Source organism: Lissotriton vulgaris, chromosome 6, assembly GCF_964263255.1.
Source record: "Lissotriton vulgaris chromosome 6, aLisVul1.2, whole genome shotgun sequence".
NCBI classification, from domain to species: domain Eukaryota; kingdom Metazoa; phylum Chordata; class Amphibia; order Caudata; family Salamandridae; genus Lissotriton; species Lissotriton vulgaris.
Genome location: NC_141694.1, coordinates 602,526,755 through 602,548,811, shown reverse-complemented (window position 1 = coordinate 602,548,811; position 22,057 = coordinate 602,526,755). Strand labels below are relative to the sequence as shown.

At 45.3% G+C, this 22,057-nt stretch overlaps 1 protein-coding gene across 2 annotated transcripts in view; it reads right to left on the bottom strand.

Annotated features, from left to right (window-relative positions):
* PNISR (PNN interacting serine and arginine rich protein) overlaps positions 1-19,320 on the bottom strand; it is a 272,254-nt gene extending 252,934 nt beyond the window's left edge. Inside the window, exon 1 of one of the 2 annotated variants that reach the window (XM_086926623.1) lies at positions 19,234-19,320. The gene's annotated coding sequence lies outside the window, so the exon portion shown is untranslated. The remainder of the gene's footprint in view (positions 1-19,233) is intronic. The other variant, XM_086926624.1, reaches the window with a different exon arrangement.
* Between the last annotated feature and the right edge of the window lie 2,737 nt (positions 19,321-22,057).

Below are 22,057 nucleotides of genomic sequence, written 5' to 3'. Positions count from 1 at the left end.
AGATGTGCAGACATTTTAAACATTTTTCCATTGATTTACGCCTGAAAGGGTACGATTAAGAGTAAAATAAAGAGCCACAATTACGCAGCAGAATGTCCATTTTTGTGCAGTGATATTTCTATTTTTGTGCCGCGCTATTTCTATGTCGCAAAATTTCCATTTTTGTGCCGCGCAATTTGCAAATCGATGCCGCAATATCCTGGGGGGGGGGGGGGGGGGGGTGACTAAAGAGCAGATCATTGCATTACACAGTGGTAGATGCCATTGTGTAGCTATGGATCTGCTGTACTTGCCATTAAAAAGAAAGATTTTGATCTGCCTATAGCTTTTAACCCTACGGACAGATCATCATCAAACTTAGTAATCACTTAGCAGAGTCAGCTATGGCCAGCATGCCAATTTTCCTGCAAATCTGTGCATGGAAAATAAATTTTAAGCATTGACAAAGCCAACAGGTCTCAGCAATGCAAGAGCTATAAGCGTTGTCAATGTTAATGTCTATAGGTGTTGTCACTGCTAATGGCAAATCAGCGCAGCCATGCCCACTCTGTGCCAGGTGAGACCTGCCCTCATCGTAGTGTCACCAGCAGAGCGTATAATGTGCCCTTGCCCCTCCAGGGACCAGAGCACTGAAAGCAGCATAGCTGACACACATCAACATAGAGAAGAGACATCTCCACAACATATCTCCACTTACAAATGTCATCATGCAATAACAATGTTATTTAGATTAGTTGCTCTAGTGTAAGCAATTGTTTTAGGTCTCGCCTGTCGATGCGCATGCGCATCGAGCAAGCGAGACTATGGGGGCTTATCCACTCTTTATCCAACTTGCAAGGAATCTAGCGATTCCTTGCAGTGCCCGTGACTTTTAAGCTCAATGCGCATGCGCATTGAGCTTAAAAGCGCGTGCACATCAGTTCCCTCAGCCGCACTCCAGGCCCCCGCTCAGCCCCCTCCCGCCGTGTCGCATTTCTCCTCCCCCCTCCCCTTATCTGCCGTCCCTTCGTCTGTTCCCTCTTTCCGCTCCGCCCCATCCCCTGCCCGCCGTGTCGCATTTCTCCTCCCCCCTCCCCTTATCTGCCTTCCCTCCGTCTGTTCCCTCTCCCCGCTCCGCCCCCTCCCCTGCCCGCCGTGTCGCATTTTTTTTTAAATCCCCACTACCCCCCTACCCCCCAGCAATGCCAACACTGACGCCGTGCTCTGCTGCTTGTTTTTTTCTTCCTCACTTCTAGCTGCTGCAATTCCAGTCCAGCAGCCTGGGCGACGGAGGGAGGATTTGCAAGCAGAGCTGCTCCCATTTGCAATCAATTTCCGTAGAATTTGCCAATGATTTAAATGCTTATTTTTTCCGCATTTTTGTTAGCACAGAGCTGTGGCATTATCGAACCGGCGTCGATCTCTTTCTACGGAACTTCTGCAAAATCTTTTGTTATTCTATATATTTTTTTGCAAATGAATCGCGCCGCGTAGTGTCATCTGTGTTATTTATCGTATTTTGTTTTGTACAATTCTATACATTTTCCCGTGTTGCAGATGTGCTCTGTTGCCTCCCCTCCCGCTTTTTGGATTTCACTCGTCCTTTTTGTGCAGATCTGCAGAATATGGCGTCTCGTCGCTGTGCCCCGTTTCAAAAATAAGCTCAGGCTGCCATTTTTGTTTTTCTTTTGTCTGCAAATTTTAATAAAAAACTGTCTGAGAATGTGGGAGAGGCACATTGGAAGGGAAGAGAAGGGGCCACCTCACGGGGAAAAGGATTAATTTTTTGGCAAACTTTTTAAGGAATTTTGAGAAGGGGGGGAGAAAGGGGAGGAGACATCTCATGTGCTACATAGCCTGACGTGATTGCTGAAAGCGCCAACGATTTAAAGCGCCTTTTGACCATTAAAACATTTAAAGTATTTTGTTATCTACTATTTTATTCTTCTGTCTGCATTTTTATTTCCTCTACGAGAAATGAAAGTTTATAGTTGTTGTTGCTTTCTATGGAGCACGTTGCCTGGGGGCTACTTTGAAATCGTGTAACGGGGAAGGATAACTAGTTACAAATCAAAGAGCAACATCCTATGCTTATTTTTAATTTTGTATAGGTTCGATTTGTATTTATGAGTGCCTAAGAATTCTGAATCATGCCTGTCGTACTCCAGTACCATGAGAGCCTTGCACTCCGAGCTTTTGTATACAAATGTAACCTTAAATATGTGTGGTTTTTAAGATGAAGCTTCTTTGGAATAATATGAAAATAACAGCCGTTTTGTACAGATCCTACCACGGTAGTCGTTATGTAAAACATTGTGTTAAATAGTTTTTAACCCCCCTCCACTTATCTGGCCTTCCCTCCGTCTGTTCCCTCTCCCCGCTCCGCCCCCTCCCCTGCCCGCCGTGTCGCATTTTTTTTTAAATCACCACTTATCCCCTACCCCCCAGCAATGCCAACACTGACGCCGTGCTCGGTGTTTCTCTTGTTTTCTTTCAGAACACGCCTTTCTCTTGTTGTGCTTATTTTTTAAATTACATGCAGACCTCCGTAAAATCAGACTTTCAAATTAACACGGGCGCACGTCCATTTTTAAACTGCAATGAAAGCACATTCGAAGGGGGCTGCAGCGTGCGCCCGTATTGTTAATCTATAACAGCGACCATGTCGTCTTTCAGTAAACAAGTGCTGGAGTTTAGTCTTGCAGGCATAAGAAGCAGTATGCTGAGAGAGACCATTCACAACATTGAATACATGAAAATAGCTTGATACTAAACTGCTTGGGCAACGTTACAGTTAAAAACTTTAACTCTTGTGTATTTATGTAGTAGATGATTCAAAGAACTGGTCTGTAATTGGAATGTAGACAGGAACACCCCTCTCTCCTTTCATGTACACACCATGGACTGGGAACGGAAAGCTGTCCTCACACAAATGCTGCACCAGTCAGCAGGTCGAATACTCCCTTGGGATAAGCTGCGGTTTCTGGATGCTTAATGCGGTGGAAACAAGGAATGTTCCGTGGTTAACTGTCTCTAACGTGCCACCTTCGCTGCATGTCTGTGGGACGTCACGTTTCTCGTCCTAGGCTTTCATCTGACGCCCCAGTAGGTTCTGGGAGTTGTAGTCTTGGTATTGTTCCTATAAATCAACTGGACCTGCTTACTCAACAAGGCGCACTGTTGACAAACACTGATGAGCCAACTGGTTTAACGAGGATAGCGATGTTGGCCACCCCTCACCCTCACTCACCCTCACTCACCCTCAACCCCTCACTCACCCTCAACCCCTCACCCTCACTCACCCTCAACCCCTCACTCACCCTCACCCTCCCTCACCCACCCTCACCCACCCTCACCCTCCCTCACCCTCAACCTCACTCACCCTCACCCTCAACCCCTCACCCTCAACCCCTCACCCTCCCTCACCCTCAACCCCTCACCCTCACCCTCAACCCCTCACCCTCAACCCCTCAACCTCAACCCCTCACCCTCAACCCCTCACCCTCAACCCCTCACCCTCAACCCCTCACTCTCACTCATCCTCACTCACCCTCAACCCCTCACCCTCACTCACCCTCAACCCCTCACCCTCAACCCCTCACCCTCTCACCCCTCCCCCTCAACCCCTCACCCTCAACCCCTCACCCTCACTCACCCTCAACCCCTCACTCACCCTTAACCCCTCACCCTCAACCCCTCACTCACCCTCACTCACCCTCATCCTCACTCACCCTCAACCCCTCACCCTCACTCACCCTCAACCCCTCACCCTCACTCACCCTCAACCCCTCACTCACCCTCACTCACCCTCAACCCCTCACCCTCACTCACCCTCAACCCCTCACTCACCCTCAACCCCTCACCCTCAACCCCTCACCCTCACTCACCCTCAACCCCTCACCCTCACTCACCCTCAACACCTCACCCTCAACCCCTCACTCTCACCCATCCTCACTCACCCTCAACCCCTCACCCTCACTCACCCTCAACCCCTCACCCTCACTCACCCTCAACCCCTCACCCTCCCTCAACCACTCACCCTAACTCACCCTCTCACCCTCACCCACCCTCAACACCTCATCCTCACTCACCCTCACCCTCACCCTCACCCACCCTCAACACCTCATCCTCACTCACCCTCACTCACCCTCACCCTCAACCCCTCACCCTCACTCACCCTCAACCCCTCACTCACCCTCAACCCCTCACCCACCCTCAACCCCTCACCCTCACTCACCCTCAACCCCTCACTCACCCTCAACCCCTCACCCTCACTCACCCTCACCCTCAACACCTCACTCACCCTCACTCTCGCTCACTCTCGCTCATCCTCACTCACCCTCAACCCCTCACCCTCACTCACCCTCAACCCCTCACCCTCACTCCCTCACCCTCACTCCCTCAACCCCTCACCCTCAACCCCTCACCCTCACTCCCTCACCCTCACTCCCTCACCCTCACTCACCCTCAACCTCGACCCCTCCCCCTCACTCACCCTCACTCACCCTCAACCCCTCACCCTCAACCCCTCACCCTCAACCCTTCACCCTCAACCTCACTCACCCTCAACCTCACTCACCCTCAACCCCTCACTCACCCTCAACCCCTCACTCACCCTCAACCCCTCACTCACCCTCAACCCCTCACTCACCCTCAACCCCTCACTCACCCTCAACCCCTCACCCTCACTCACCCTCAACCCCTCACCCTCAACCCCCCACCCTCACTCACCCTCACTCACCCTCAACCCCTCACCCTCACTCACCCTCAACCCCTCACCCTCAACCCCTCACTCTCACTCATCCTCACTCACCCTCAACCCCTCACCCTCACCCACCCTCAACCCCTCAACCTCACCCTCACTCACCCTCAACCCCTCACCCTCACTCACCCTCAACCCCTCACCCTAACCCCCTCGCCCTCACCCTCACTCACACTCACCTCACCCTCACTCACCCTCACTCTCACTCACCCACCCTCAACACCTCATCCTCACTCACTCTCACTCACCCTCAACCCCTCAATCCCTCACCCTCACTCACCCTCTCACCCTCACCCTCAACCCCTCACCCTCACTCACCCTCAACCCCTCACCCTCACCCACCCTCACCTTCACTCACCCTCAACCCCTCACCCTCACTCACCCTCAACCCCTCAACCTCACTCACCCTCAACCCCTCACCCTCAACCCCTCACCCTCAACCCCTCACCCTCACCCACCCTCACCTTCACGCACCCTCAACCCCTCACCCTCACTCACCCTCAACCCCTCACCCACCCTCACTCACCCTCAACCCCTCACCCTCACCCTCAACCCCTCACTCACCCTCACCCTCCCTCACCCTCACTCACCCTCACTCAGCGCAACCACAGCATCTTCACTAAATATATTTAATAAACTTTAAGCTATTGGCAATATAAAATAAAATCCATTTTATTTGCGTATTAATTATTATTATTTTTTTAAAGCCATTGATTTTTTTTATATCAATACATATAAGTCACATATAAGTCCCGTTAATACAAAACATGTTGCTTTACAAATGCTAGAGGTGTCACATTTACAAAAATTATAACTATTGGCTTTGTAAAGAAGAAAGCTATTAATTTAGCTATTTAGAAAAAACAACACAAATAAAAAACAAAAAAATAAATAACACCTATAGCTCAAACTTTACTACTGCGAGACCTATTGCATTTCCAATGCTTGTTTTGTTATTGTGGTCTTCCTACATGCATGGACCAATGTATATGTTCCTACTGAGTATGTTGGTTTCCACTATATATTTCTTGTTCCATCACATGAAAGAGCTTAATAAAAGGTATATAAAGGAAATGTATGTTGGTAAATATCATGTAGTCGCTGTTTCCGTGCGATGGTCAGCCTTTATTTTGATCGATGTGACAACTGAAAATCCAAGCGCACAGGCGTGATCAAATAATATGTCAGGGGGAGATGTAAATATAAACTAGCACTTCTGTGTATTTCATAGAGGCTGTATGTGAGGCTTCATGTGAGTGAATGTCTGAAACATTAGAACGAGAACCAGATGTAAAGCCTTTCTTAAATCGAGTATTTTGAAAGTAAATCAGAATTAAAAGTAATGTTGCACTAGCAAAGCACTGCATTTATTTGTACCTCGATTTGCTGGTGAGGCATTTTTAGTTATAACTGCGCCCATGAGACACACTTAAACCTCGCTGCCATCGCTGCAATGAAAAGAGCATATTTAGGCGTGTGTTTATAAAGAAAATCATGCGATTAAAGGCCTTTGTTTAAAAGTATCTTTTGCAATTAAATCAGATGCCCTCAAAATCAATAGTAATGATGCACTCGCAAATCAAAGTAAAAAAATAAATGCAGTACGTTTTAAGTATTTAAATTTGATTTGTCGATGTAACAGATTTAATTTTGAATGTGTGCTAATTACTTTTACAACATGCGCTTAAACAAAGGCTTTGCAACGTTTTCTTTTGTTTGTAAACACGCACTGAAATTTTGGGCCAGATTACGTTCTTGGCTGATGGAATACTGCACAACAAACTAAACAGATATCCTGTCTGCCGTATTACAATTCCATTATATCCTACGGAATTGTATTAGGGCAGACAGGATATCTGAAACTTTACAACAGAGTATTCCGTCCACCAAGATCGAAATCAAGCCCATAGTCTTTAAATTGAAGTGATAGAAGTGTGATTTGCCACGTGTTTAAAGAGTCAATCACAGGCAGGCAGAATTTCAAGCATATCATACCGAACCGAAGTGTTGACGTACACCAATCGTGTAAAATAGCCAAACAGGCGCCCTAAGAAAACAGCACCTGGCATTTGACCTCAGTCTTTGAATGTACAGCAAATGTGACAAGATAAGATCAAGATTTACAGGCTTGCTTACAGAGGAACTTGGAGCACCGAATAAAAACAAAAGCGCTTGCGTTAAGTGTTCTTTAACAAAGAAAATAGTTTGCGAAACAGATCCTAAAATGGAAGCAGGGGAGCGATAGGGTAATTGGTCCATGCTTTCAGGGAGGAACACAGGAAGAGGTATGACAAATACACGCCATGGAAAAACGGGGAGGAAGAACACAAGAACGCTGATGGAGACAGCAAATGGGAAGCCTATGCGTGAGCGGAAGGCCACAAAGTACATACAACAGGTGTCTTCGAGGCGGCGTATGCGCCATTTAGCTAATACCTATATCTATATCACAGGAAGAGGCACGCCATGGACAAACGGGGAGAAAGAACACCAGCGCGCCAATGGAGACAGCAAAGGGGAAGCCTATGGACAAGCGGAAGCCCAAAAAGTATATACAACAGGTCTCTTCGAGACGATTTATGTGCCATTTAGCTAATACCTAAAAAAGCAGACAGGATGTGGGGAAAAAAGATGTGTTTTCCATTTTAGCACCCATAGAAAATTTTGTTCATGCCAACAGCCCAAATCCCACACATATTTACACCAATGTCGCATGTGTGCAGAACTTTACTCAAATAGCGTACTTTTGCTAGCTTGGTGTAAATCCATTCAGTAGTTTTTGAGATATAATCATTTAAAAAACCTGCTGAGTGGGTTTCAATGGTTAACACTTTTGTAAATATTGGCCACTTTAATAGCTGACGAATCACTAATCCAAACTTTAAAAAAAAACAATAAAAAGAATTTGATTGGGCATGGCAGCTTTCTGGTCCTGTGACCCCTTTCGGATCTGCAGTTCTAGAGAAGGGTCTGAGGATCAGAGTTCTCGGACTTGCTGGCCCCAAGAGAAACAAATTCTCTGACCGCTGCCATTTTAAGACGTGGGACACAGTCACTGCTTCCTGAAAATAAAATGAAAGCCCTCGAGGTGCATTGTGAGCACACCCTGAACCCCTGGCAAAAATGGAGAGACCATCAAAAGCACGGACACCCACGCCTGGATAGTATAGTGTTTCAAACGGGCAACAACATCAGCATCATAGACCACATCAACAACACAAGCTTATAAAGTCTCTAACTCAAGGGTCAGTCTTTCATGAACGACCTAACTAGATCAAATGAAAGCTCTCAGCTAAACAAAGGAAAAGTGAACATTAAGCCTCCTTAGAAAATTCATTTTCATAACTGGGTATGAAAATTACATTTATACAGGCCCAATTACCTTAGGATCATTTTAAACATAAACTTTGTAACCCCATCCTTGCAAATGAATGAATCCATTAACTTAATGGATTCATACATTTTTAACCAAACCTTAACGGGCATTAAGAAGCACAGCTTTGTACCCCGCACTCCAACATAACTAGTGTCACCACAATACACAATAGCTCACTAACAACTCTCAAGTAACTAGCAATTGTTTTTAAAAAAAACATATTGTTGAACCTTATACATAGGTTAAAACCCACATAACTGCATAGTCAGTCAGAATACTGAACGTGATCAAGGAACTATGAGACATTATAGAAAAACATAGACAGAGATGGCGTCTCCCCAACTTTCAAAGAGACTCATCTAATCCGATTAGGTCTTTCTTCCATACTTTATTCCTAACAAACATTAGAAGTGGAATATAATTCAAGAGTAAAGGTCACCGGAATACCAGATATCTTGCAGGACATACACACTGGATGCTGAGGGGCCTGCTACTATTCTTGGGGAACAGCAGTGCAAAAATTACTGCAAAGTGGTTGAGATTTCACAACTTATCAGTCATAAGTAAAACTATGCAGGGTATTATCATGTATTCTCAAAAGGAGAAAGTCTCACAATATGGACAAGCCTGTTAAATTTTGTTCTTCAGCACATGAACGTCCATCACGTGTCAGGGCACAAGAAAGTAAGTTGTTTCATAGAACAGAGAAAAAGACGATGATGTCAGTGTTTCTGATTGATAAAGCTCCATGTAGGACATGTGGACCTGGTTTTCAATATATGATCCGGTAGGAAATGTATGAGATATTTTCCTAAGAGCTGAATATGAAGAGAAGGGGAACTGACATGAAAAGAGCACTGTTTGACATAGCCAGATGAAAGTGTAATTCAGTTTCCTGTACCAATGAGCCACAGTATTTGGATTACCTCAAAATACAATTCAATGTTTGGTGTACCTGTATATTTGCTGTGTACCTCCGATTAGCGTGCATGCTACATTTCAGGTGAGATAGGCTACCCAGGGAATAGTCTAAGCAGAAAGAGGCTACAGTGGTAAATCTGCAGTTTGTGCTAAGCAACGCTACAGTTAATGTCCACAAACCGGCGATTTTTAACCTGCACAGACGGCGAGACTCAACTGTGCCGCGCTTAGTAGATAACTGTAGCATGGCTGTCAAGTTATCAGTTTGCTTGTGTAGTGTCAGAGTGCATGTGTGGCATTCCCTTATCCACAAGTCTTCTAGTGAATATTTCTTCACAGCTCACTGATCATTCACATCCTCCAAATGACGACAATATTAAATGTGTAGTAAAAATACACTATTCGCTGTTCCACAAGTGACCACTTTGCCGACCTTTACCAGGGCACCTCATTCCTCATGTCAACGCCAATTGTACAGGGGCCAAGGCATCAAAAGCAGCTCTGCTGATGCACCTCACTTTTACTAGGGAACGCTCATGTTGCTGGTGCACTAGCCGCCTTCCAAGCCAATTTTTTTTTTACAATTTTTTATTGACTGTATAATTAATTAAAATCATTACAGTAAAGTCAACAATGAAACAATATCTTGTATATAAAAAGGAATAGATACTTAAAAAGCTGAAGTTAAAAGCTAATGCTAAAATCTGGGCTGTATTTGGTTGCATCTTTTGCATGCATAAAATATTTTGTTCAAATGACTGAGTCCCGCATGATTGTCCATTCCCCAATTTATGTGCCTTGGAATTAGTCTGTTGCTGGTAAGCGCATAAGCTACTCTCAATGGTGCAATAAGTATCTTACTTGATGCATTACTTTCTTGGAAGGGGGCATGCAAATGGGACACAGTCAGTGATATCACGTGAATGGACCCCGTCCACTGTGGCCCACAGCTTTTAAGGCCAGCCTGATTTGGTGGATGAATTTCGCCAGTCTTGCCAGGGTCATAGTGCTGGTGGGGGATAGACATAAGGCTGATGCTTCGCTACAAGACTTTATATCCTTCCTAAGGCAAATTGGGCGCAGCAGTCGCTGGCGATCATTGTTGAGGTTTGGGCAGCAACAGAGATGGTGCAGCCAGGATTCCTTCTTATAGGTGCAGAATCTGCAAGTTATGGATTCCCCTTTTCGAGCCCAAACGGGGTTGAAGTCAGCTATCCCCAGCATGGTCAGCCTCATATATAAAATTTTACTTCGGGTCTGAGTTGTGAGGGACTCAATTAGGTAGGGTTGTGCTGTTCCTGCCCTGTATGAATCATTTAGTGAGTCCAAGTGCGGGCTTCGGCGAAGAGATTTGTAATCAAGGTCATAGGAAATTTCACACACTTGTCTATTAATGGCTTTCTTCCATGCGCTCAGGGTGATGTCCTGCCGCGGCATGCATTCTCCCTCGATCTTCAAGGCTCGTATTGCCTTTCCCAGCCTTATGTGCCATTCCGAGCCTGGCCACTCGAAGATAGATCTCAAATGATTTTTTAAAGAGTTAGCCGGGGCCCTTAATATTCTTAAATAAAGCTTTATAATCTCCCCCTGACATATCCGGTCTGGTCTTGCAAGGCGGAGCTCCAGTCTTAGCCTAGTTTTTCTTGCCGACTTTGGTATTTGTAGCACCGATTTATATGCCTTGGCCTGGGCAAGAGTGAGAAAAGTATCCAGTTTCCCGGGGAAGGCTAAGTGGCCGTAGCTGATTGCTGGAAGGAGTTTTTCTCTAAGAGCTATCAGGATAGGGCTGGCGGAAGGGCTAGTCAGGTTCTGGCTTAGTTGTCTTAATGCGCGAGTGACCTTGTTGGCTTTAGAGCTCTGCTGGTTTATATGTGTGTTCGCCTTGGCCCGTTCTGTGAACCAGCCTTCCAAGCCACATCCATGACATTCCAACAGTAAGCCCAGCACTCTTAACGCGGTTGAGAACTACAGTTTTGTTCTGTAGCATCGATGTTTGTGGACCGGGCTTCCAGATAACTCTGCTGATGCACCTCAGCTTTGCTTGTAAATCATCTGCGCTACTTGGGAACAGGTAGACTTCTACACCTATTTTTGGTGTGTGGCCCCAACACTTCTCAAATGCTCTGTGGCCCTACTGACCATTTTTCAAGGACCAAAATCAAACATTACTTTGTGACCGGAAGCTTGTAAAATAATTAAAATGGACACATCAAACCATTTAAAAATTAAAAACCCTGGCTTAGTCCAATCTCACCTGAGTAAGTATCAGCTTATAGGTTAAGCATCCAGATTAAAAGATCTGCATTGACAGAAAGCATCATTTATTTAAGAAAACAGCGGATTAAGGGAACCCCAAAACAGATCACGACCTAGTTACTGGAAATTAAAGGTGCCTAGTTGCAACTTAGCAGAACTTCAAAATAACTTCATTCTAAAGGGGTAGGGGGACTAATTTTAACTGACTTTATCAGCCTATGATGATGAAGTCATCGAGAAGACCGTCAACAAGCAGCTGGCCGCCTTCCTCGAGACGAACGGATCCCTCGACCCCTCGCAATCTGGCTTCCGGGCCAACCACAGCACCGAGACCGCCCTGATCGCAGTGACCGATGACATCCGAGCCCTGCTCGACAACGGAGAAACAGCGGCCTTCATCCTCCTAGACCTCTCCGCGGCCTTCGACACCGTCTGCCACCGCACCCTAGTGCAGCGCCTCAGCAACGCGGAATCCAGGAGAAGGCATTGGAGTGGATCATCTCCTTCCTCGCCGGAAGGACACAGAGAGTCCGCCTCCCCCCGTTCAGATCAGAAGCCACCGAAGTCATCTGCGGCGTCCCTCAAGGCTCCTCGCTCAGCCCAACCCTCTTCAACGTCTACATGAGCCCCCTCGCAGCCATCGCACGCCAGCACAACCTCAACATCATCTCCTACGCCGACGAAACCCAGCTGATCCTCTCCCTCACCAACGACCCCGCCACCGCCAAAGCCAACCTTCACGAAGGGATGAAAGAGGTAGCCAAATGGGATGAAGAACAGCCGCCTGAAACTGAACTCGGACAAGACGGAAGTCCTCATCCTGGGATCTTCACCCTCCGCCTGGGACGACTCCTGGTGGCCCTCCGCCCTAGGCAACGCACACCCAAACCAACAGACCACGCACGCAACCTGGGCTTCATCCTGGACTCCTCCCACTCCATGACCGGACAAGTCAACGCAGTCTCCTCGTCGTGCTTCAACATCCTGCGCATGCTACGTAAGATCTTCCGGTGGATCCCCAACGAGACAAGGAAGACGGTCACCCAGGCCCTCGTCATCAGCCGTCTGGACTACGGCAACGCCCTCTACGCCGGAACCACCGCCAAACTCCAGAAGAAACTCCAGCGGATCCAGAACGCCTCAGCACGACTCATCCTGGACATCCCCCGTCGCAACCACATCTCCAGACACCTGAAAGACCTGCACTGGCTCCCGGTCAACAGGAAAATCACCTTCCGCCTCCTCACCCGCGCACACAAAGCCCTACACAACGAAGGCCCAGGATACCTCAACAACCGCCTCAACTTCTACGCTCCCAAACGCCAGCTTCGATCGACCGGCCACGCCCTCGCCACCGTCCCCCGCATCCGAAGAGCCACCACAGGGGGAAGGTCCTTCTCCTACCTCGCCGCCAAGACCTGGAACTCCCTCCCGACCCACCTCCGCCTGACCCAGGACCACCTCGCCTTCAGGAAGCAGCTCAAGACCTGGCTGTTCGAGCAGTAGCGGACCCCCCTCCCCCCCCCTAGCGCCTTAAGACCCCCCGGGTGAGTAGTGCGCTATATAAATGCTTTGATTGATTGATTGTTTGCCAAATAACTTCACAAGCTAGGAATCTGAGTCACAGACCTGAAATGTATTGCGTATAATCTCGCTGACAGGATGTTCAACACATCGCCCCTCCCTTTCTCCTCTTAACCACTGAACTTGATAGCTGGTGTTCCAAATGGCTAGATCATTGCTCTCGTTATGTTCAAGATTTACCTCAAACTTTTACTAAAGTTCATATGCTTGATGAAGTTAGCTGTTTTCTCCCAGCAGATGATACTCAAACCAAAACAGAGATGCTTGCATGCGGGGAATTGGACCAATCATCACCCTTTCACTATATGGCACTGGGAACAAGGATGTCACCATCCTCCTCAGAGAAGTGAGGAATTTAGTACTGAACATGGACTATCCCTTATAGGATTGAAAAAATAATCTTCAACATGATGACATGCGTTTGACAATTTTTCCCATACATAGGAATTCAAAACATGGCCACCAGAAAGTCCTCCATCGATGGTCAAATACTAAGACTATTAAACACTAACTCCATTCCTTCTACTTTTCTACTAATTTGCCCAGGGTTCCTCTTTAGGAAATTTAACTGAGAAGGGTATATTTTTCTTTTCATCCTGATCTATCCCAGTGGACGAATTCTTACTGTTTACAGGAACCAAAAAAAAAAAATTAACTGCTCTCTCCAAAGAATTTAAGACTAATGAAATCAGTCTGTTGTAAGAAAAGATGGGCTTTTTTGTGTCTGAAATGTTACAAATCTCCTCAAAAAGACCGAGAATTACTCTTACAAGCATTTTATGACTACTTATCAGCGGGCCATTGAAAATTTAAAGAAAAACTCCTCTGTCAAGATTTTGGGGGCCTAATAGGTCTTAAAAATCAAAAACAACATTTCTTTGTGTCTATGTGCCCAATCCAAGAGTTCCCATTAAATATAGTCAGGTTTGAAATTGTGGAAAACTCTTTATGACAGTGGGATTATATTTCTAGAGACTTTATAGTCGACCTTATTCCTTTGGATGACTGCACCATTATAATTGTTTCTACAGACTATTTTACTCAATGGCTCACTTCTCTCCCCATCATAAATTACCATCCACCACCAAGACGGCCAAAAAATTCATAGAAGACATTTTCTATCTACATGGACATGTCAAATATGTAACAAAATGAAAATTCAGAGAGCTTTTTCTTTCACATAAAATACATTTGGTGCTTTTCTACCGCAGCTCAGAAAAATGGGAAATATTTACTTCCGACAGGCTAGCTTGATCACAATTATAGTTTCCATTCAGAACTCAATTTTCTCTGGGGTTTTTTTGAGAGGGAACCATGCTTATTCTGTTTTTTTTTTTTTTTAAATGTAAAGATAGTTAATTGTGCCCTCCAAGTTATCCAAGAAACTAGAGACAATCGTATCAATATCCTTTCTTCAATAAAAACCTGTAAACCCATTGCAAAGTATTCTGGATATTTTTAAATCCTTAAAATTCTCAATCTTGAGGGTGTAAGACTATTTTTTTTAGCTGAAAAATTCATCCAGTTTTTCATGTTTCCCTACTCGCACCATTTACTTATTTCACGATTCTAAGGTTCTTTATCGTAGCAATAATGACTGGGAGTATGAAGTTGAAAAAATTTATGCATTCCCAAATACACACAGGTACATTTCAAAACCTAGTTGATTCGAAAAGAGCTTCCACTCTTGTGCTTGATTTTGTAAACCTGCATCTAATATTCATGATCATCATCTGATTAAGCAATCCCTGAAAAAATCAGGCTTTCCAATGGCAGATCATGTCACAAAAACTAAGTGCCAATATGACTAATACCTTGTGCCTTCTCTGTGAAAAATGTGCAATGATACATCCAAATATTTTGGGAACTTTAAATGAAAACACAATATTTTAAGCTCTGGAATCCAATGCCAGCGTAAATCATAAGTATTGACAATCTCCAATTTCATAAAGGGGTTCCAGTTACAGAAAGAAGTGTTCCATCCCTACAAGTGGAATCTAGTGACTTAGTAAGTATTTGCAACTACTACTCCTCTCAACTGTTTAAAACATTTCACAAGTATGTGCTGCAACACACTGCACCACGTTTGGAGCTTATCTCTGATCCTGACCCATCTCAACCCACATTCCCCACATGATAAAGATTCAGAAAAGGCTGTAGCACGGAAACCGCTATTCTCAAAGTCTCCGACGGCATTCACAAGGCCCTAGACGAAGGTGTTGCCTGCCTACTCATCCTTATTGACCTTTCTGCGGCATTCGACACAGTAAACCATCCAGCCCTTCTGGAGACCCCGTCGAAGCGTTCCGGCATCAATGGCACAGTACTTAAATGGTTCACCTCCTTCCTTCAACACCGCTCGCAACAAATTAAAATCAACTCCTGTCTCTCAAAGCCAACAAAAGTCACACTTGGGGTCCCACAAGGCTCGATCCTCTCCCCGTCCCTCTTCATGGAGCCCCTCACAATCATATTGAAAAAAGCTGGAGTGAATTACCACCTTTACGCTGGCGACACCAAAATCTATTTCAGGATCAAGTCTCCCAGCGACATCCAACTCCTCAATACCACCCTAACTGAGATCCAATCTTGGTTCTACGTTAACCACTTAAAACTCAACCCAGACAAAACTGAACTAATCCTATTCTCTCCTAAAAGTAACCATCTTCCAATCAAAGAGTGGCTCAAGAATCAGGTTGCCGTAAACTGCCCCTTTACCCTATCCGACTCAGTTAAGTCTCTAGGCATCACCCGTGACAAGAACTTATCGATGGAGGCCCGTATCAAAAACTCTACAAAAAGTGCTCTTTTCTCTCTAAAACACCTCAAGAAATTGAAACCTTTTCTACCCCACGATGACCTCAAGAGAGTAGTCCAATCCCTAGTTCTCTCTAAAATAGACTACGGGCACGCCATCCTTACAGGGACTACAAAAGCTCACCTAGCCCCTCTAAGGGCAGTGCTGAACATGTCCGCTCGTATCTGGAGTTAAAAGATTTGATCACATCACTCCAGCTCTCAACTGCCTCAATTGGCTTCCCATGGAAGGGAGATGCAACTATAAGCTGTCCTGCATCACACACAAAAGCCTTCACTCTCCTGCCCCAAGCTACCTAAATTACAAACTGGTAAGAGCAGGTCAATCCAGAACTCTGAGAAGCTCCAACTCACTCCTCCGAAACTGAAAAAGAAAAGCATCCAACACTGATCGTTTTCTGGCAACGCTCTCTAGATATGGAACGCTCTCCCGGGAGTCCTCAAATGCAACCCCTCCTTCTCCTGTTTCAAAAGGGACCTGAAACTCCGTCTCCTAAACAAATACTTTCCTGACCAACGTCAACTAACCTAGTCTTCTATATCAGAGTTGTCTCCTCTCTTTCTGGACATTCAAGGACATCACCTTTCTCTTTTTATTGTTCTCTCCCCCTCCGCAGCTCTGCATATGTATTTCCCATGCTGTATTTTTTTTCTCTGTGGTTTGCTTCCTTACTGCCGGCCTACTATGTAATGTAATGTTCTTTCTGTTTTTTACTGTATGTATGTAAAGCACTCTGATACCTACGGGTCAAGCTAGCGCTATATAAAACTTTTAAAATAAAATAAATAAAATGTACTTCATCTAACACCACACACGCCTACAAACGGACATGCAAGAACTGACAAAAAACGAAACACTACATCATTTTCAGGGGCACTATGCACACAACACAATATATCTAGCAAACTGCGATTTATAGGCCTGTCACACCATTGATCTGACGAGTAGGAATCTTGACTGAGTTACTATATATTTGTAAGTGATAAAGTGTAAACTACTCCTCGGTGTTACTTTGACAATAACGCAAGCTCCTAAAATCTATATTCCATGTAGTAAGTTTTTTCTTTAAAGGAAATCGAATAACGCCGATAGCATACTTCACACCACAATTATTTACACTTTGTTCCTCCAAAAGGTTACAAATCAGTTTCTACCGGCTTGTTTTCAGTTGTCAAACGGCAAATTTGCAACCAAGAAAAACTGATTTGCACAGTACACAAAGTTTTCTTTTAGCAACCGAAAAAAGTGTGATTCGTAGGTGTAGTGGGTAAGTTCCACAGGTACAGGTGTAGATAAGTAGACACCGTAGACCAATTCAGGTACTTGTAGTTGATGTTTATTAGCATAAGTAATGGTCAGGATAACAGCCCCATCAGGAGCAGCCCACTGGCCGCTCAGCCCATCCTTAACTGACACTCTGATGCATCCAACATTCCACACAGACTAGGATTCCAATAAGAATGCACACACACAGGGCTGAGCAGCTGGATGCAAGTACATACACATTACATGAGGATACTACATTATCCTCTCCCTTTAACAATTTAAAACAAAAGAACAGAAGGGAAAACAAAGAGAAACTATGAACAAGAAAAATATACAACTTCTAAGAAATCTGTTACCCAGGGATGGAAACGGAAAGGGATCACGAGAGGGAAAACAGAAATTCTAATTATTAAAGAAGGAAGAAAGCAAAAAGATAAACACTTACCCAGTGAGAAGTATGGCTCACTGGTTAGAGAAGGCAGACCCAGAAGCAGAGTTCAGACCCGGGACCAGGGTTCAATTCCCGACGCCGCAGGGTCTTGAGCCCAAATGTCCACGGACTCGATAATTCTCGCTTCGGTGCCCACTCGAATCATGGGTTCACACTCTGCAACTCTGGGCATTAGCTTGCTTAATCTCCACAACGGCCCCCCCGCGGCGGGATGCCTGGCTTTCACCTTTGGGATGCCCAGTACGGGTTATCTCACAAAAGCCAGGAAGGGTTCCCAAGGCAAGCGCCGAGATGCTCCACGGTAAGTCGAGCGCTATATAAGACTGTACAATAATAATAATAATTACCCATCCTCCTCCTTTAATAACGAACAATATGAAATAAACAAGGCGTAAATTTTGAGCTCACATATAATAATCAATCAAAAACTAAGCCAAAAATTGCAATGGGTGAACCAAAACACAAGAAAGTGCTTCTCACATGAGAAGACTGTGACGTAGCCAAAAACGCCACCCCTCTTTTAAGGGACACTATGGGACTCAAACCCTAGTATAACACTGTTCAGGTGGGACTGACACCCCAAAAAAAACAGGGTGGAACTGAAACCCCCTCACCAAAATGATAATTTAATTTTTTTTAAGAAAACTAGCGTAAGCCAAGGGTAAATGGGACGAACAACCCACTCCCAAAAAACTAGCGGGACTTGAAACCCACTGCACAGGGTAATGGGACTAATAACCCACTCCCAAAGTCATGGGACTGATAACCCACTCCTTAAAGTAGAAATAACCTAAGGAGAAAACATAATGCCAACAGGCATACAGGGATGATGGGACTTAAAACCCTCTCCCAACACTAGGAAAAATAAATGATGTTTTCTAATAGGAAATAGGACTAATAGGCAGCACGATTCTTTAATGAAAATGTAACAACATGTCTAGTGTTTACTGCATATTACGATACAAACACTATTTATATTCTACGTTATTGTACATCTTGTCAAAGTGCAAACATCCTGACAGTGTTAATTAAAGTGGGGTTAGGAATCCGCCAGTCATATATGTTCCTTATGGTGGATAAGTATCCACCAGCCACACCCACTGTCTCGGTGGTACGACTAAGGCCAAATACGCTCTGACAAATCCCTTCCTTTATCATCAGCTTTATTCCAAACATTGGTGTTCTATAACAGAAGTGGACAAAACTCGTACCCATCACCCGATTGCTATGCAACTCTTGGGAAGGGCTCGGCAAGTACCAAAACTGCGTTCTTTAACCGAGCAGTAAATAGTTGTACCATACTATAATTTCAAAGGAAACTCCTTGCGACCACCAGAAAATTGCTCAAGAGAAGTCTGTGTCTCACACTGCCCAGTAAGGTGGACCCAACCCATACAGGGCGCAGAATAAGGAATACCGCCTTGGTCTGCACAGTGATAAATGCAGCACGGAACATGCACGCCACCTGAGACCCTACGTCTATGAGAGAGCTCTGGGAAGGGGGCGGGGCACCCAGCGGGAGAGCGGCAGGTCCACCCAAATGGCGGGAGCCTGTTGTTGGCACTGGCGAGAGGGTCTCCTACAGTAGCAGCAACATGAACTGCGTCCACTCCTCCCGTGAGAAATGGTATGGCCTGCCACCGGAGCCCCTGAAAATTGACACGGGCTCAAGTCTAGAGATCAGCGCACCGCCTTATCCAGGAGCGGGCTCAAACCATTAAGGACAATTATGGATCCGTCCGCTTTCCGGGATTTCAATGGCGCACTTGCCAACAGCAGCCGGTTAAACACAGGGTGGGTCAAATGACCGGAGCACCTACCGTTGCCGTTCACTTCCCCGCGCCGCTCTGTCTCCTCCGCGCAAACAATATGGCGTCCGCGAGCGCTCTACCGGAAGTGGAAACCATAGGCAAGAAACGTCACGGTATGCGTGGCCTGCTTCCGGGAGCCCCCTCCTCTCCAGGTCTGTTGGTGTAGTAAGAAGTTCTGCGTCGTTTGACTCGCTGTCATAGTAGTCCTCTCACTGTAAACGGGAAGCTCCCTTTCGGATAGGACTGCAGGGCTCCCCAGCTCAGTACAGTTTCTACTAAGTGAACGGAACACTGTCTCACACAACACGGACGCTGGTACAAAGTTGGGAAAAATTAAAACAAAAAAAATATAAACATTTTTTTTTTTTTTAGCCGCGTCTCTAGTCTCAACGCCGCAGTTTACAGTTGTCACAGTTCCAGTATTCTGTGCGGAGTTGGCCTGGGGCCTGTGCACAAAAAAAAGTTGAGCCCGTAATCGATTTTTTTCGTCATATTTGCAAATCATGGCAGCTTTAAACTTGAATTGAGAAACAGTTTACGTGCAAGACGTGGCCGACTGCATGCAGTTGTTGCAGACGATATTTGTGGTCATTTAGAAATCCGTCCCACCAGAGAATAAAACAGGCCCACTAATCGCTAAAAAGCATACTATCACGGAATTTTGACACTTGCTCTTTGGCACTGCTAGATTACCATATCGGCCAATGCCACCCAGTGCAGTGAGAGGGTTGTGTCAAAATGGCAGAGTGTTGTGTAATAGCACGACAAACCAAGAGGTGTTGTCAAAGTTACTTTATTCATAAATACAAAGGGCCCGCAGGGAGCGGGAACAACAACAGCAGTCACCACGGGAGTCACCTGTCATCTGTCAGACAGTTACGGTGACGTCATATAAATATGCATTGAACGTTCTATGGTGACACCGAGTGATGTCAGATCATGGAAAAGGAAAGCATACTATGCAACACAACCCCCCGCATAGCAACAACGATAATAACATGTACAACACAGAGGTTTTTGCGAGTAAGAATTATGCCATTTTAGAGTCTGTTGTGTAATCTTTACACCATAGCATGCATGCCAACATTTTAGAAGAGGAAATTGGGAGACTATAAAAAATATAATTGGGATAATGTATTCTTGGATCACATCAACTGTGTTGACCAGAGCACAGGCTGCTCGTCAGTCTCAGGATGAAACTTTAACTATTCCATATTTATAGTGACTGGCGCAAGGTAGTTTGCAAGAAAGGGCAGTCTCCAGGAAAGCATTGGCCATGAAGTTCATTGCTTCTGCTCCAGAGGGTGATGAGGCTTGTAAGACTTCAGAAGGAAGCCAGTAGGTAAAGTAGTGGTTGGGAAACACTATGTTGGCTTGGACGATGGCCTACTGATGTGACCTTGAGCCAAAATGTAGCAGAAGGCTAGTAGTTCCGTTGATGCACAGGGACGTCATATTTTTCTCTGGCCCATGAAGTGTGAATTAGAAAAACTCAGTTTAGGCTAGATCCTCTGTTCCACTGACCTGGGATGTACAGAGAGACCAAGCGATTCTATAGAACCTGTTAGCTTACTAGGTGTGTGGTAAGTCAGGAGGGAGGACTAAGACACTGTTAGAATACCTACAACTAGTAGAGGCACTATCTGAGCAGGTGGAAATAGACATTGTTGGTCCATTTGACCTCCCCTCATAGCTAGGCAACAAGTATATCACAGCAACAAGTATCCTGTGGCAGTACCCCTGAAGAACATGTCTAACTGCATGGGTGATGGCAAGAGCTCTCCTGGGGATCTTTTCCTAGGATTGGATTTCTGAGAATAGTAATCTCAGACCGGAGGAACCAATGAGAGAGATGTTGGAGCAACCTGGTGTAACTTACCAATTCTCTACAACATACCATCTCCAAACCTAAGGTTGGTGGAGTGGTGTCATAAAACACTGAACAGCATGATGGGAACGCTGACAGAGAACTTCATGAGAAAGTGGGATCTTCTCCTGCCTTACCTCTTGTTTGCTTATGAGAGATTCAGCAGAATAGAGTAGAGTTCATCCCCTTTGAGCTTCTATATTGACACCCAGTGTGGGGTCTGCTCACCTTAGTCAGAAAATGGTAAGAAGGAAACTCAGTATTGTTAAAGAAGGATGTGGTGGACTATGGGACTGACCTCAAGAAGTTGGTGGCACATTACATGAGCCAAGCAAAAGAAAACCTTCATGCTAGCCAAGTGCTGATGAATAAGTGGTATGCACACACTACGAGAAGGAAAAGGGGGTTCGACTGGACCACTGTGTACCTGGGTGCTGCTTCTATCTACTCATATGGGAAGACCACCTGGTTTTTAATACTGCCCTCAAATACTAGTGTCATTCTTCATCATAGGGCCGCATCAACATAAAGACGCAGACCAAGGTCAACTGATCGAGCACAAGCATTTTGTCTCCAAAAACTACAATTCTTGAGGGGATGATACTCCACCCGTTTTCCTAACTGGGATCGGGATCCTCTCAACAGAAAAAGATAATTAAAACTACCTAGGAGGATGTTCAACTAATCTATTCTTCACTTCCCCTGGCAGGATTACAAATACCAATATGCTTAACTTCACCTCAAGCTATCCAACAATTATTTTGCTTTAATCTCAGATGTGAAAAATTATAACCTTTCCTGCAAGACCACCTTCAATTTAGCTGGGTTCATAAGATAAACTTGGGCTCTTTTTGTTTGAAAGGGTTTAGCTGGGGCAACCTCCATCAAAATTTGACGTGAAGTGGCAAAAATCAGGCCTGACAAAAAATGTGCAGCTATCTTGTCTGCGTTTCTGATCTTAGCAAG